The sequence below is a fragment of the Calliopsis andreniformis genome, chromosome 11 (assembly GCF_051401765.1).
Source record: "Calliopsis andreniformis isolate RMS-2024a chromosome 11, iyCalAndr_principal, whole genome shotgun sequence".
NCBI classification, from domain to species: domain Eukaryota; kingdom Metazoa; phylum Arthropoda; class Insecta; order Hymenoptera; family Andrenidae; genus Calliopsis; species Calliopsis andreniformis.
Genome location: NC_135072.1, coordinates 18,945,977 through 18,963,732, shown reverse-complemented (window position 1 = coordinate 18,963,732; position 17,756 = coordinate 18,945,977).

Genomic DNA, 17,756 nt, shown 5'->3' with positions numbered 1-17,756 from the left:
AATGACCATCACTTTTACACGGGTTGCAATTATTCCTGCTATAGGATGGAAAGACTGTTGTATTTTTATTGCATTTTATGCTTCACGCGTTGACTTCTGAGGCCGTAGCTATTCGTTCTGGTGGATGAACGCCATAGAGTGAAGCCTAGGTTGCCCGGAACGTAGAAACGACCATATCATTCACACTGTTTGCAATTATTCATTTTATACGATGGCAATGCTGATGTATTTATATCGTATTTTATGCTTCGGGCGTTGACTTCTTAGGCCGTAGCTATTAGCTGTGGTGGAGCAACGCCCTACAGTGACGCCTAGGTTGCCCGGAACGTAGAAATGACCATTAATTTCAAAATGTTTGCAATTATTCATTTTATACGACGGAAAAACTGTTGTACTTATATTGTATTTTATTCTTATGGCTTTGAATTCTAAGTCCCCAGCTATACGATCTGGTGGAGCATCGCCCTAGAGTGAAACCTAGGTTGCCCGGAACGTAGAAATTGCCATATCATTCAAACTGGTTGCAATTATTCCTGTTATACGATGGAACAGCTGTTGTATTCATATCGTATTTTATGTCTCTGGCGTTGACTTCTTAGGCCCTAACTATTCGATCTGGTGGAGCAATGCCATAGAGTGAAACGTAGGTTGCCCAGAACGTAGAAATGACCATTACTTTCACACTGTTTGCAATAATTCATTTTATACGATGTAAAAGCTGTTGTATTTATATTGTATTTTATGCTTCTGGGGTTGACTTCTAAGGCCGTAGCTATTAGCTGTGGTGGAGCAACGCCCTACAGTGATGCCTAGGTTGCCCGGAACGTAGAAATGACCATTAATTTCAAAATGTTTGCAATTATTCATTTTATACAATGGAAAAACTGTTTTACTTATATTTTAGTTTATTCCTCTGGCGGAGAATTCCAAGTCCCTAGCTATTCGATCTGGTGGAGCAACGCCCTAGAGTGAAGCCTAGGTTGCCCGGAACGTAGAAATGCCCATCACTTTCACACAGGTAACAATTATTCGTTTTATACAATGGAAAAACTGTTCTATTTATTTTGTATTTTATGCTTCGGGCGTTTACTTCTAAGGCCCTAACTATTCGATCTGGTGGAGCAACGCCCTAGAGTGAAGCCTAGGTTGCCCGGAACGTAGAAATGAACATAACTTTCACACTGGTAGCAATTATTCGTTTTATACAATGGAAAAGCCGTTCTATTTATTTTGTATTTTATGCTTCGGGCGTTGACTTCTATGGCCCTACCTATTCGATCTAGTGGAGCAACACCCTACAGTCAAGCCTAGGTTGCCCGGAACGTAGAAATGACCATAACATTCACACCGGTTGCAATTATTCATGCTATACGATGGAAAAACTGTTGCATTTTTATTGTATCTAATGCTTCTAGCGTTGACTTCTAAGGCCGTAGCTATTCGATGTGGTGGAGCAACGACCCAGAGTGAAGCCTAGGTTGTCCGGAACGTAGCAATGACCATTACTTTCACACTGGTTGCAATTATTCCTGTTATACGATGGCAAAGCTGCTGCATCTTTATTGTATTTTATGCTTCTGGATCGACTTCTAAGTCCCTAACTGTTCGATCTGGTGGAGCAACGCACTAGAGTGAAGCCTAGGTTACTCGGAATGTAGAAATGTCCATAACTTTCACACTGGTTGCAATTATTCGTTTTATACGATGGAAAAGCTGTGGTATTTTTATTGCATTTTATGCTTCGGGCGTTGACTTCTAAGGCCCTAACTATTCAACCTGTTGGGCCAACGCCCTAGCGTGAAGCCTAGGTTGCCCGGAAAGTAGAAATGACCATAACTTTCGTACTGGTCGCAATTATTCGTTTTATAGGATGGAAAAACTGTTACATTTATATTGTATTTTATGCTTCTGGCGTTGATTTCTTAGGCCCTAACTTTTCGATCTGGTGGAACAACGCCCTAGAGTGAAGCCTAGGTTGCCCGGAACGTAGAAATGACCATCACTTTCACACTGGTTGCAATTATTCCTGTTAGACCATGGAAAAGCTCTTGCATATTTAATGTATTTTATGCTTCGGGCGTTGACTTCTATGGCCGTAGCTATTCGATGTGGTGGAGCAACGCCCTAGAGTGACGCCTAGGTTGCCTGGAACATAGAAATGACCATTACTTTCACACTGTTTGCAATAATTCATTTTATACGATGTAAAAGCTGTTGTATTTATATTGTATTTTATGCTTCTGGGGTTGACTTCTAAGGCCGTAGCTATTAGCTGTGGTGGAGCAACGCCCTACAGTGACGCCTAGGTTGCCCGGAACGTAGAAATGACCATAACTTTCATACTGGTGGCAATTATTCGTTTTATATGATGGAAAAACTGTTATATTTATATTGTATTTTATGCTTCTGGCGTTGACTTCTAAGGCCGTAGCTATTAGATGTGGTGGAGTAACGCCCTAGAGTGACGCCTAGTTTGCCTGGAACGTAGAAATGACCATTACTTTCACAATGTTTCCAATTATTCATTTTATACGATGGAAAAACTGTTGTACTCATATTGTATTTTATTCTTATGGCGTTGAATTCTAAGTCCCTAGCTATGCGATCTGGTGGAGCAACGCCCTAGAGTGAAACCGAGGTTGCCCGGAACGTAGAAATTACCATAAGTTTCACACTGATAGCAATTATTCGTTTTATACGATGGAAAAACTGTTGTATTTATATTGTATTTTATGCTTCTGGCGTTGACTTCTAAGGCACAAACTATTCCATCTGGTGGAGCAATGCCCTAGAGTGAAGCCTAGGTTGCCCGGAACGAAGAAATGACCATCACTTTCAAACTGGTTGCAATTATTCGTTTTAAACAATGTAAAAACTGTTCTATTTATTTTGTATTTTTTGCTTCGGGCGTTGACTTCTAAGGCCCTAACTATTCGATCTGGTGGAACGACGCCCTAGAGTTAAGCCTAGCTCGCCCAGAACGTAGAAATGACCATAACATTCAAACCGGTTGCAATTATTCATGCTATACGTTGGAAAAACTGTTGCATTTTTATTGTATTTTATGCTTCTAGCGTTGACTTCTAAGGCCGTAGCTATTCGATGTGGTGGAGCAGCGACCTAGAGTGAAGCCTAGGTCGTACGGAACGTAGAAATGACCATTACATTCACACTGTTTGCTATTATTCATTTTATACGATGGAAAAGGTGTTGTATTTATATTGTATTTTATGCTTCTGGCGTTGACTTCTAAGGCCGTAGCTATTAGATGTGGTGGAGCAACGCCCTAGGGTGAAGCCTAGGTTGCCCGGAAAGTGGAAAAGACAATAACTTTCACACTGGTTGCAATTATTCGTTTTATACGATGGAAAAGCTGTTGCATCTTTATTGTATTTTATGCTTCTGTCGTTGACGTCTAAGGCCGTAGCTATTAGATGTGTTGGAGCAACGCACTAGAGTGACGCCTAGGTTGCCCGGAACGTAGAAATGACCATTACTTTCGCAATGTTTGCTATTATTCATTTTATACGATGGAAAAAGTGTTGTACTTATATTGTATTTTATGCTTCTGGCGTTGACTTCTTATGCCATGACTATTCCTTCTGGTGGAACAACGCCCAAGGGTGAAGCCTAGGATGCCCGGAACGTAGAAATGGAAATAACTTTCACACCGGTAGCAATTATTCAATTTATACGATGGAAAAACAGTTCTATTTATTTTGTATTTTATGCTTCGGGTGTTGACTTCTAAGGCCCTATCTATTCGATCTGGTGGAGCTACGCCCCAGAGTGAAGCCTAGGTTGCCCGGAACGTAGAAATGAACATAACTTTCACTCTGGTTGCAATTATTCTTTTTATACGACGGAAAAGCTGTGGTATTCATATCGTATTTTATGTTTCTGGCGTTGACTTCTTAGGCCCTAACTATTCGATCTGGTGGAGCAACGCCCTAGAGTGAAACCTAGTTTGCCCGTAGAACTGACCATTACATTCACACTGGTTGCAATTATTCCTGTTATACGATGGAAAAACTGCTGCATCTTTATTGTATTTTATGCTTCTGGCGTTGACTTCTCAGTCCCTAACTATTCGATCTGGTGGAGCAACGCACTAGAGTGAAGCCTAGGTTGCTCGGAATGTAGAAATGTCCATAACCTTCACACTGGTTGCAATTATTCGTTTTATACGTTGGAAAAGCTGTTGTATTTTTATTGCATTTTATGCTTCTCGCGTTAACTTCTTAGGCCCTAACTATTCGACCTGGTGGAACAACGCCCTAGGGTGAAGCCTAGGTTGCCGGAACGTAGAAATGACGTTAACTTTCACACTGGTTCCTATTATTCGTTCTATACGATGGAAAAACTGTTATATTTATATTGTATCTTATGCTTCTGGCGTTTACTTCTTAGGCCCTAACAATTCGATCTGGTGGAACAACGACCTAGAGTGAGGCCTAGGTTGCCCGGAACGTAGAATTGACCATAACTTTCACACTGGTTGCTATTATTCGTTCTATACGATGGAAAAACTGTTATATTTATATTGTATCTTATGCTTCTGGCGTTGACTTCTTAGGCCCTAACAATTCGATCTGGTGGAACAACGACCTAGAGTGAGGCCTAGGTAGCCCGGAACGTAGAAATGACCATCACTTCCATACTGGTAGCAATTAATCCTTTTATACGATGGAAAAACAGTTGTATTTTTATTGCATTTTATGCTTCCGGCGTTGACTTCTAAGGCTCTAACTATTCAATCTGTTGGAGCAATGCCCTAGGGTGAAGCCTAGGTTGCCCGGAACGTAGAAATGACGTTAATTTTCATACTGATTGCAATTACTCGTTTTATACGATTGAAAAGCTGTTGTATTTAAATTGTATTTTATATTTCTGGCGTTGACTTCTTATGCCCTAACTATTCCATCTGGTGGAACAACGCCCTATGGTGAAGCCTAGGTTGCCCGGAACGTAGAAATGACCATAACTTTCACACCGGTAGCAATTATTCGTTTTATGCGATGGAAAAACTGTTCTATTTATTTTGTATTTTATGCTTCGGGCGTTGACTTCTAAGGCCCTAACTATTCAATCTGTTGAAGCAACGCCCTAGGGTGAAGCCTAGGTTGCCCGGAAAGTAGAAATGACCATAACTTTCATACTGGTTGTAATTATTCGTTTTATACGATGTAAAAACTGTTGTATTTATATTGTATTTTATGCTTCTGGCGTTGACTTCTAAGGCCCTAACTATTCATTCTGTTGGAGCAACGCCCTAGGGCCAAGCGTAGGTTGCCCGGAAAGTAGAAATGACGTTAACTTTCATACTGGTTGCAATTATTCGTTTTATACGATGGAAAAGCTGTTGTATTTATATTGTATTTTATGCTTCTGGCGTTCGCTTCTTAGGCCCTGACTATTCGATCTGGTGGAACAACGCCCTATGGTGAAGCCTAGGTTGACCGGAACGTAGAAATGACCATAACTTTCACACCGGTAGCAATTATTCGTTTTATACGATGGAAAAGCTGTTGCATCTTTATTGTATTTTATGCTTCTGTCGTTGACGTCTAAGGCCGTAGCTATTAGATGTGTTGGAGCAACGCATTAGAGTGACGCCTAGGTTGCCCGGAAAGTGGAAAAGACAATAACTTTCACACTGGTTGCAATTATTCGTTTTATACGATGGAAAAGCTGTTGCATCTTTATTGTATTTTATGCTTCTGTCGTTGACGTCTAAGGCCGTAGCTATTAGATGTGTTGGAGCAACGCACTAGAGTGACGCCTAGGTTGCCCGGAACGTAGAAATGACCATTACTTTCGCAATGTTTGCTATTATTCATTTTATACGATGGAAAAAGTGTTGTACTTATATTGTATTTTATGCTTCTGGCGTTGACTTCTTATGCCATGACTATTCCTTCTGGTGGAACAACGCCCAAGGGTGAAGCCTAGGATGCCCGGAACGTAGAAATGGAAATAACTTTCACACCGGTAGCAATTATTCAATGTATACGATGGAAAAACAGTTCTATTTATTTTGTATTTTATGCTTCGGGCGTTGACTTCTAAGGCCCTATCTATTCGATCTGGTGGAGCTACGCCCCAGAGTGAAGCCTAGGTTGCCCGGAACGTAGAAATGAACATAACTTTCACTCTGGTTGCAATTATTCTTTTTATACGACGGAAAAGCTGTGGTATTCATATCGTATTTTATGTTTCTGGCGTTGACTTCTTAGGCCCTAACTATTCGATCTGGTGGAGCAACGCCCTAGCGTGAAACCTAGTTTGCCCGGAACGTAGAACTGACCATTACATTCACACTGGTTGCAATTATTCCTGTTATACGATGGAAAAACTGCTGCATCTTTATTGTATTTTATGCTTCTGGCGTTGACTTCTCAGTCCCTAACTATTCGATCTGGTGGAGCAACGCACTAGAGTGAAGCCTAGGTTGCTCGGAATGTAGAAATGTCCATAACCTTCACACTGGTTGCAATTATTCGTTTTATACGATGGAAAAGCTGTTGTATTTTTATTGCATTTTATGCTTCTCGCGTTAACTTCTTAGGCCCTAACTATTCGACCTGGTGGAACAACGCCCTAGGGTGAAGCCTAGGTTGCCGGAACGTAGAAATGACGTTAACTTTCACACTGGTTCCTATTATTCGATCTATATGATGGAAAAACTGTTATATTTATATTGTATCTTATGCTTCTGGCGTTTACTTCTTAGGCCCTAACAATTCGATCTGGTGGAACAACGACCTAGAGTGAGGCCTAGGTTGCTCGGAACGTAGAAATGTCCATAACCTTCACACTGGTTGCAATTATTCGTTTTATACGATGGAAATGCTGTTATATTTATATTGTAACTTATGCTTCTGGTGTTTACTTCTTAGGCCCTAACAATTCGATCTGGTGGAACAACGACCTAGAGTGAGGCCTAGGTTGCCCGGAACGTAGAAATGAAAATAACATTCACACCGGCTGCAATTATTCATGCTATACGATGGAAAAACTGTTGCATTTTTATTGTATTTTATGCTTCTAGCGTTGGCTTCTAAGGCCGTAGCAATTCGACGTGGTGGAGCAACGCCCTAGAGTGAAGCCTAGGTTGTCCGGAACGTAGAAATGTCCATTACTTTCACACTGTTTGCTATTATTCATTTTATACGCTGGAAAAGGTGTGGTATTTATATCGTATTATATGCTTCTGGCGTTGACTTCTAAGGCCGTAGCTATTAGATGTGGTGGAGTAACGCCCTAGAGTGACGCCTAGGTTGCCTGGAACGTAGAAATGACCATTACTTTCACAATGTTTCCAATTATTCATTTTATACGATGGAAAAACTGTTGTACTCATATTGTATTTTATTCTTATGGCGTTGAAATCTAAGTCCCCAGCTATGCGATCTGGTGGAGCATCGCCCTAGAGTGAAACCTAGGTTGCCCGGAACGTAGAAATTACCATAACTTTCACACTGATAGCAATTATTCGTTTTATACGATGGAACAACTGTTCTATTTATTTTCTATTTCGTGCTTCTGGCGTTCACTTCTTAGGCCCTAACTATTCGATCTGGTGGAGTAACGCACTAGAGTGAAGCCTAGGTTGCTCGGAATGTAGAAATGTCCATAACCTTCACACTGGTTGCAATTATTCGTTTTATACGATGGAAAAGCTGTTGTGTTTTTATTGCATTTTATGCTTCTCGCGTTAACTTCTTAGGCCCTAACTATTCGATCTGGTGGAACAACGCCCTAGGGTGAAGCCTAGGTTGCCGGAACGTAGAAATGACCAGAACTTTCACACTGGTTGCTATTATTCGTTTTATACGATGGAAAAGCTGTTGTATTTATATTGTATTTTATGCTTCTGGCGTTCACTTCTTAGGCCCTGACTATTCGATCTGGTGGAGCAACGCCCTAGAGTTAAGCCTAAGTTGCCCGGAACGTAGAAATTACCATCACTTTCAAACTGGTTGCAAATATTCCTGTTATTTGATGGAAAAACTGTTGTATTTTTATTGCATTTTATGCTTCGGGCAATGACTTCTAAGGCCCTAACTATTCAATCTGTAGGAGCAACGCCCTAGGGTGTAGCCTAGGTTGCCCGTAAAGTAGAACTGACCATAGCTTTCATACTGGTTGCAATTATTCGTTTTATATGATGGAAAAACTGTTGTATTTATATTGTATTTTATGCTTCTGGCGTTCACTTCTTAGGCCCTAACTATTCGATCTGGTGGAGCAACGCACTAGAGTGAAGCCTAGGTTGCTCGGAATGTAGAAATGTCCATAACCTTCACACTGGTTGCAATTATTCGTTTTATACGATGGAAAAGCTGTTGTATTTTTATTGCATTTTATGCTTCTCGCGTTAACTTCTTAGGCCCTAACTATTCGATCTGGTGGAACGACGCCCTAGGGTGAAGCCTAGGTTGCCGGAACGTAGAAATGACGTTAACTTTCACACTGGTTGCTATTATTCGTTCTATACGATGGAAAGACTGTTATATTTATATTGTATCTTATGCTTCTGGCGTTTACTTCTTAGGCCCTAACAATTCGATCTGGTGGAACAACGACCTAGAGTGAAGCCTAGGTTGCCCGGAACGTAGAAATGACCAGAACTTTCACACTGGTTGCTATTGTTCGTTTTATACGATGGAAAAACTGTTATATTTATACTGTATTTTATGATTCTGGCGTTGACTTCTAAGGCCCTAACTATTCAATATGGTGGAACAACGCCCTAGGGTGCAGCCTAGGTTGCCAGGAACGTAGAAATTTCCATAACTTTCACACCGGTAGCAATTATTCGTTTTATACAATGGAAAAACTGTTCTATTTATTTTGTAGTTTATGCTTCGGGCGCTGACTTCTAAGGCCCTATCTATTCGATCTGGTGGAGCAACGCCCCAGAGTGAAGCCTAGGTTGCCCGGAACGTAGAAATGACCATAACTTTCACTCTGGTTGCAATTATTCTTTTTATACGACGGTAAAGCTGTGGTATTTATATCGTATTTTATGTTTCTGGCGTTGACTTCTTAGGCCCTAACTATTCGATCTGGTGGAGCAACGCCCTAGAGTGAAACCTAGTTTGCCCGGAACGTAGAACTGACCATTACATTCACACTGGTTGCAATTATTCCTGTTATACGATGGAAAAACTGCTGCATCTTTATTGTGTTTTATGCTTCTGGCGTTGACTTCTAAGTCCCTAGCTATTCGATCTGGTGGAGCAACGCACTAGAGTGAAGCCTAGGTTGCTCGGAATGTAGAAATGTCCATAACCTTCACACTGGTTGCAATTATTCGTTTTATACGATGGAAAAGCTGTTGTATTTTTATTGCATTTTATGCTTCTCGCGTTAACTTCTTAGGCCCTAACTATTCGATCTGGTGGAACAACGCCCTAGGGTGAAGCCTAGGTTGCTGGAACGTAGAAATGACGTTAACTTTCACACTGGTTGCTATTATTCGTTCTATACGATGGAAAAACTGTTATATTTATATTGTATCTTATGCTTCTGGCGTTTACTTCTTAGGCCCTAACAATTCGATCTGGTGGAACAACGACCTAGAGTGAGGCCTAGGTTGCCCGGAACGTAGAATTGACCATAACTTTCACACTGGTCGCAATTACTTGTTCTATAGGATGGAAAAACTGTTACATTTATATTGTATTTTATGCTTCTGGCGTTGATTTCTTAGGCCCTAGTTTCCGATCTGGTGGAACAACGCCCTAGAGTGAACCCTAGGTTGCCCGGAACGTAGAAATGACCATCACTTTCACTCTGGTTGCAATTACTCCTGTTATACGATGGAAAAGCTCTTGCATATTTAATGTATTTTATGCTTCGGGCGTTGACTTCTAAGGCCGTAGCTATTCGATGTGGTGGAGCAACGCCCAAGAGTGACGCCTAGGTTGCCTGGAACGTAGAAATGACCATTACTTTCACAATGTTTCCAATTATTCATTTTATACGATGGAAAAACTGTTGTACTTATATTGTATTTTATTCTTATGGCGTTGAAATCTAAGTCCCCAGCTGTGCGATCTGGTGGAGCATCGCCCTAGAGTGAAACCTAGGTTGCCCGGAACGTAGAAATTACCATAACTTTCACACTGATAGCAATTATTCGTTTTATACGATGGAACAACTGTTCTATTTATTTTCTATTTCGTGCTTCGGGCGTTGACTTCTAAGGCCCTAACTATTCAATATGGTGGAACAACGCCCTAGGGTGAAGCCTAGGTTGCCCGGAACGTAGAAATTTCCATAACTTTCACACCGGTAGCAATTAATCGTTTTATACAATGGAAAAACTGTTCTATTTATTTTGTAGTTTATGCTTCGGGCGTTGACTTCTAAGGCCCTATCTATTCGATCTGGTGGAACAACGCCCTAGGGTGAAGCCTAGGTTGCCGGAACGTAGAAATGACGTTAACTTTCACACTGGTTGCTATTATTCGTTCTATACGATGGAAAAACTGTTATATTTATATTGTATCTTATGCTTCTGGCGTTTACTTCTTAGGACCTAACAATTCGATATGGTGGAACAACGACCTAGAGTGAGGCCTAGGTTGCCCGGAACGTAGAATTGACCATAACTTTCACACTGGTTGCTATTATTCGTTCTATACGATGGAAAAACTTTTATATTTATATTGTATCTTATGCTTCTGGCGTTGACTTCTTAGGCCCTAACAATTCGATCTGGTGGAACAACGACCTAGAGTGAGGCCTAGGTAGCCCGGAACGTAGAAATGACCATCACTTCCATACTGGTAGCAATTAATCCTTTTATACGATGGAAAAACAGTTGTATTTTTATTGCATTTTATGCTTCCGGCGTTGACTTCTAAGGCTCTAACTATTCAATCTGTTGGAGCTATGCCCTATGGTGAAGCCTAGGTTGCCCGGAACGTAGAAATGACGTTAATTTTCATACTGATTGCAATTACTCGTTTTATACGATTGAAAAGCTGTTGTATTTATATTGTATTTTATGCTTCTGGCGTTGACTTCTTATGCCCTAACCATTCCATCAGGTGGAACAACGCCCTATGGTGAAGCCTAGGTTGCCCGGAACGTAGAAATGACCATAACTTTCACACCGGTAGCAATTATTCGTTTTATACGATGGAAAAACCGTTCTATTTATTTTGTATTTTATGCTTCGGGCGTTGACTTCTAAGGCCCTAACTATTCAATCTGTTGAAGCAACGCCCTAGGGTGAAGCCTAGGTTGCCCGGAAAGTAGAAATGACCATAACTTTCATACTGGTTGTAATTATTCGTTTTATACGATGTAAAAACTGTTGTATTTATATTGTATTTTATGCTTCTGGCGTTGACTTCTAAGGCCCTAACTATTCAATCTGTTGGAGCAACGCCCTAGGGCCAAGCCTAGGTTGCCCGGAAAGTAGAAATGACGTTAACTTTCATACTGGTTGCAATTATTCGTTTTATACGATGTAAAAACTGTTGTATTTATATTGTATCTTATGCTTCTGGCGTTTACTTCTTAGGCCCTAACAATTCGATATGGTGGAACAACGACCTAGAGTGAGGCCTAGGTTGCCCGGAACGTAGAATTGACCATAACTTTCACACCGGTAGCAATTATTCGTTTTACACGATGTAAAAACTGTTCCATTTATTTTGTATCTTGTGCTTCTGGCGTTGACTTCTAAGGCACTATCTGTTCGATCTGGTGGAGCAACGCCCTAGAGTTAAGCCTAAGTTGCCCGGAACGTAGAAATTACCATCACTTTCAAACTGGTTGCAAATATTCCTGTTATATGATGAAAAAACTGTTTTATTTTTATTGCATTTTATGCTTCGGGTAATGACTTCTAAGGCCCTAACTATTCAATCTGTAGGAGCAACGCCCTAGGGTGTAGCCTAGGTTGCCCGTAAAGTAGAACTGACCATAGCTTTCATACTGGTTGCAATTATTCGTTTTATATGATGGAAAGACTGTTGTATTTATATTGTATTTAATGCTTCTGGCGTTCACTTCATAGGCCCTAACTATTCGATCTGGTGGAACAACGCCTTGGGGTGACGCCCAGGTTGCCGGGAACGTAGAAATGACCATAACCTTCACACTGGTCGCTATTATTCGTTTTATACGATGGAGAAACTGTTATATTTATATTGTATTTTATGCTTCTGGCTTTGCCTTCTTAGGCCCTAGCTGTTCGACCTGGTGGAACAACGCCCTAGAGTGAAGCCTAGGTTGCCCGGAACGTAGAAATGACCATAACTTTCACACTCGTTGCAATTATTCCTGTTATACGATGGAAAAACTGCTGCATCTTTATTGTATTTTATGCTTCTGGCGTTGACTCCTAAGTCCCTAACTATTCGATCTGGTGGAGCAACGCACTAGAGTGAAGCCTAGGTTGCTCGGAATGTAGAAATGTCCATAACCTTCACACTGGTTGCAATTATTCGTTTTATACGATGGAAAAGCTGTTGTATTTTTATTGAATTTTATGCTTCTCGCGTTAACTTCTTAGGCCCTAACTATTCGATCTGGTGGAACAACGCCCTAGGGTGAAGCCTAGGTTGCCGGAACGTAGAAATGACGTTAACTTTCACACTGGTTGCTATTATTCGTTCTATACGATGGAAAAACTGTTATATTTATATTGTATCTTATGCATCTGGCGTTTACTTCTTAGGCCCTAACAATTCGATCTGTTGGAACAACGCCCTAGGGTGAAGCCTAGGTTGCCCGGAAAGTAGAAATGACCATAACTTTCACACTGGTTGCTATTATTCGTTCTATACGATGGAAAAACTGTTATATTTATATTGTATCTTATGCTTCTGGCGTTGACTTCTTAGGCCCTAACAATTCGATCTGGTGGAACAACGACCTAGAGTGAGGCCTAGGTAGCCCGGAACGTAGAAATGACCATCACTTCCATACTGGTAGCAATTAATCCTTTTATACGATGGAAAAACAGTTGTATTTTTATTGCATTTTATGCTTCCGGCGTTGACTTCTAAGGCTCTAACTATTCAATCTGTTGGAGCTATGCCCTATGGTGAAGCCTAGGTTGCCCGGAACGTAGAAATGACGTTAATTTTCATACTGATTGCAATTACTCGTTTTATACGATTGAAAAGCTGTTGTATTTATATTGTATTTTATGCTTCTGGCGTTGACTTCTTATGCCCTAACTATTCCATCAGGTGGAACAACGCCCTATGGTGAAGCCTAGGTTGCCCGGAACGTAGAAATGACCATAACTTTCACACCGGTAGCAATTATTCGTTTTATACGATGGAAAAACCGTTCTATTTATTTTGTATTTTATGCTTCGGGCGTTGACTTCTAAGGCCCTAACTATTCAATCTGTTGAAGCAACGCCCTAGGGTGAAGCCTAGGTTGCCCGGAAAGTAGAAATGACCATAACTTTCATACTGGTTGTAATTATTCGTTTTATACGATGTAAAAACTGTTGTATTTATATTGTATTTTATGCTTCTGGCGTTGACTTCTAAGGCCCTAACTATTCAATCTGTTGGAGCAACGCCCTAGGGCCAAGCCTAGGTTGCCCGGAAAGTAGAAATGACGTTAACTTTCATACTGGTTGCAATTATTCGTTTTATACGATGTAAAAACTGTTGTATTTATATTGTATCTTATGCTTCTGGCGTTTACTTCTTAGGCCCTAACAATTCGATATGGTGGAACAACGACCTAGAGTGAGGCCTAGGTTGCCCGGAACGTAGAATTGACCATAACTTTCACACCGGTAGCAATTATTCGTTTTACACGATGTAAAAACTGTTCCATTTATTTTGTATCTTGTGCTTCTGGCGTTGACTTCTAAGGCACTATCTGTTCGATCTGGTGGAGCAACGCCCTAGAGTTAAGCCTAAGTTGCCCGGAACGTAGAAATTACCATCACTTTCAAACTGGTTGCAAATATTCCTGTTATATGATGAAAAAACTGTTTTATTTTTATTGCATTTTATGCTTCGGGTAATGACTTCTAAGGCCCTAACTATTCAATCTGTAGGAGCAACGCCCTAGGGTGTAGCCTAGGTTGCCCGTAAAGTAGAACTGACCATAGCTTTCATACTGGTTGCAATTATTCGTTTTAGATGATGGAAAGACTGTTGTATTTATATTGTATTTAATGCTTCTGGCGTTCACTTCATAGGCCCTAACTATTCGATCTGGTGGAACAACGCCTTGGGGTGACGCCCAGGTTGCCGGGAACGTAGAAATGACCATAACCTTCACACTGGTCGCTATTATTCGTTTTATACGATGGAGAAACTGTTATATTTATATTGTATTTTATGCTTCTGGCTTTGCCTTCTTAGGCCCTAGCTGTTCGACCTGGTGGAACAACGCCCTAGAGTGAAGCCTAGGTTGCCCGGAACGTAGAAATGACCATAACTTTCACACTCGTTGCAATTATTCCTGTTATACGATGGAAAAACTGCTGCATCTTTATTGTATTTTATGCTTCTGGCGTTGACTCCTAAGTCCCTAACTATTCGATCTGGTGGAGCAACGCACTAGAGTGAAGCCTAGGTTGCTCGGAATGTAGAAATGTCCATAACCTTCACACTGGTTGCAATTATTCGTTTTATACGATGGAAAAGCTGTTGTATTTTTATTGAATTTTATGCTTCTCGCGTTAACTTCTTAGGCCCTAACTATTCGATCTGGTGGAACAACGCCCTAGGGTGAAGCCTAGGTTGCCGGAACGTAGAAATGACGTTAACTTTCACACTGGTTGCTATTATTCGTTCTATACGATGGAAAAACTGTTATATTTATATTGTATCTTATGCATCTGGCGTTTACTTCTTAGGCCCTAACAATTCGATCTGTTGGAACAACGCCCTAGGGTGAAGCCTAGGTTGCCCGGAAAGTAGAAATGACCATAACTTTCACACTGGTTGCTATTATTCGTTCTATACGATGGAAAAACTGTTATATTTATATTGTATCTTATGCTTCTGGCGTTGACTTCTTAGGCCCTAACAATTCGATCTGGTGGAACAACGACCTAGAGTGAGGCCTAGGTAGCCCGGAGCGTAGAAATGACCATCACTTCCATACTGGTAGCAATTAATCCCTTTATACGATGGAAAAACAGTTGTATTTTTATTGCATTTTATGCTTCCGGCGTTGACTTCTAAGGCCCTAACTATTCAATCTGTTGGAGCAATGCCCTAGGGTGAAGCCTAGGTTGCCCGGAACGTAGAAATGACGTTAATTTTCATACTGATTGCAATTACTCGTTTTATACGATTGAAAAGCAGTTGTATTTTTATTGCATTTTATGCTTCCGGCGTTGACTTCTAAGGCTCTAACTATTCAATCTGTTGGAGCAATGCCCTATGGTGAAGCCTAGGTTGCCCGGAACGTAGAAATGACGTTAATTTTCATACTGATTGCAATTACTCGTTTTATACGATTGAAAAGCTGTTGTATTTATATTGTATTTTATGCTTCTGGCGTTGACTTCTTATGCCCTAACTATTCCATCAGGTGGAACAACGCCCTATGGTGAAGCCTAGGTTGCCCGGAACGTAGAAATGACCATAACTTTCACACCGGTAGCAATTATTCGTTTTATACGATGGAAAAACCGTTCTATTTATTTTGTATTTTATGCTTCGGGCGTTGACTTCTAAGGCCCTAACTATTCAATCTGTTGAAGCAACGCCCTAGGGTGAAGCCTAGGTTGCCCGGAAAGTAGAAATGACCATAACTTTCATACTGGTTGTAATTATTCGTTTTATACGATGTAAAAACTGTTGTATTTATATTGTATTTTATGCTTCTGGCGTTGACTTCTAAGGCCCTAACTATTCAATCTGTTGGAGCAACGCCCTAGGGCCAAGCCTAGGTTGCCCGGAAAGTAGAAATGACGTTAACTTTCATACTGGTTGCAATTATTCGTTTTATACGATGGAAAAGCTGTTGTATTTATATTGTATTTTATGCTTCTGGCGTTCACTTCGTAGGCCCTGACTATTCGATCTGGTGGAACAACGCCCTATGGTGAAGCCTAGGTTGACCGGAACGTAGAAATGACCATAACTTTCACACTGGTCGCTATTATTCGTTTTATACGATGGAGAAACTGTTATATTTATATTGTATTTTATGCTTCTGGCTTTGCCTTCTTAGGCCCTAGCTGTTCGATCTGGTGGAACAACGCCCTAGAGTGAAGCCTAGGTTGCCCGGAACGTAGAAATGACCATAACTTTCACACTCGTTGCAATTATTCCTGTTATACGATGGAAAAACTGCTGCATCTTTATTGTATTTTATGCTTCTGGCGTTGACTCCTAAGTCCCTAACTATTCGATCTGGTGGAGCAACGCACTAGAGTGAAGCCTAGGTTGCTCGGAATGTAGAAATGTCCATAACCTTCACACTGGTTGCAATTATTCGTTTTATACGATGGAAAAGCTGTTGTATTTTTATTGAATTTTATGCTTCTCGCGTTAACTTCTTAGGCCCTAACTATTCGATCTGGTGGAACAACGCCCTAGGGTGAAGCCTAGGTTGCCGGAACGTAGAAATGACGTTAACTTTCACACTGGTTGCTATTATTCGTTCTATACGATGGAAAAACTGTTATATTTATATTGTATCTTATGCTTCTGGCGTTGATTTCTTAGGCCCTAACTTTCCGATCTGGTGGAACAACGCCCTAGAGTGAAGCCTAGGTTGCCCGGAACGTAGAAATGACCATCACTTTCACACTGGTTGCAATTATTCCTGTTATACGATGGAAAAGCTCTTGCATATTTAATGTATTTTATGCTTCGGGCGTTGACTTCTAAGGCCGTAGCTATTCGATGTGGTGGAGCAACGCCCTAGAGTGACGCCTAGGTTGCCTGGAACGTAGAAATGACCATTACTTTCACAATGTTTCCAATTATTCATTTTATACGATGGAAAAACTGTTGTACTTATATTGTATTTTATTCTTATCGCGTTGAAATCTAAGTCCCCAGCTATGCGATCTGGTGGAGCATCGCCCTAGAGTGAAACCTAGGTTGCCCGGAGCGTAGAAATTACCATAACTTTCACACTGATAGCAATTATTCGTTTTATACGATGGAAAAACCGTTCTATTTATTTTGTATTTTATGCTTCGGGCGTTGACTTCTAAGGCCCTAACTATTCAATCTGTTGAAGCAACGCCCTAGGGTGAAGCGTAGGTTGCCCGGAAAGTAGAAATGACCATAACTTTCATACTGGTTGTAATTATTCGTTTTATACGATGTAAAAACTGTTGTATTTATATTGTATTTTATGCTTCTGGCGTTGACTTCTAAGGCCCAAACTATTCAATCTGTTGGAGCAACGCCCTAGGGCCAAGCCTAGGTTGCCCGGAAAGTAGAAATGACGTTAAATTTCATACTGGTTGCAATTATTCGTTTTATACGATGGAAAAGCTGTTGTATTTATATTGTATTTTATGCTTCTGGCGTTCACTTCGTAGGCCCTGACTATTCGATCTGGTGGAACAACGCCCTATGGTGAAGCCTAGGTTGACCGGAACGTAGAAATGACCATAACTTTCACACTGGTCGCTATTATTCGTTTTATACGATGGAGAAACTGTTATATTTATATTGTATTTTATGCTTCTGGCTTTGCCTTCTTAGGCCCTAGCTGTTCGATCTGGTGGAACAACGCCCTAGAGTGAAGCCTAGGTTGCCCGGAACGTAGAAATGACCATA